Source organism: Thunnus maccoyii, chromosome 15, assembly GCF_910596095.1.
Source record: "Thunnus maccoyii chromosome 15, fThuMac1.1, whole genome shotgun sequence".
Taxonomy (NCBI): domain Eukaryota; kingdom Metazoa; phylum Chordata; class Actinopteri; order Scombriformes; family Scombridae; genus Thunnus; species Thunnus maccoyii.
In genome coordinates this window covers 24,110,408-24,110,885 of record NC_056547.1, presented here as the reverse complement: position 1 = coordinate 24,110,885, position 478 = coordinate 24,110,408, and positions in this window count along the sequence as shown.

Sequence of the window (478 nt, the reverse complement as noted above, 5' to 3'; positions counted from 1 at the left end):
TATGTGTCTGGGTGTTTACTGTACTTTCTACTGCATTAGGAAATACACTGCAAAGAGAGAAATGCCATTTATACTTGTCTAGGTTGAAAAAGCCCTAAAACAGTATGTAGACCATTATGAGACACTGAAACTCTGAAAAATTAAGAGAATTAAATACATTATAGTAAATAATGTTAGTGCTGAAATGATTGATTGATGGATTCATCAATCAACAGTTTTTTTTAAGAAAATACACCAAACAAAACAGCTGGTAACAGCAGCTGAGTAAACAATCTTACCACAAGGTAATTGGGAAGTCCTTAACATGCTCTGTAACGTGTCATGGAATGGAAAACATCTACAATTCCATGACAAATTAGCAAACTCCATCTGCTGATGACGATTATGTGATATGATCAAAACTCCAGCTACTATATGGACCTTGTGGTTGAACTGTTTTCTAAATTGCTGATTTTTAAAGTCAAGCATGAAGTGTGTC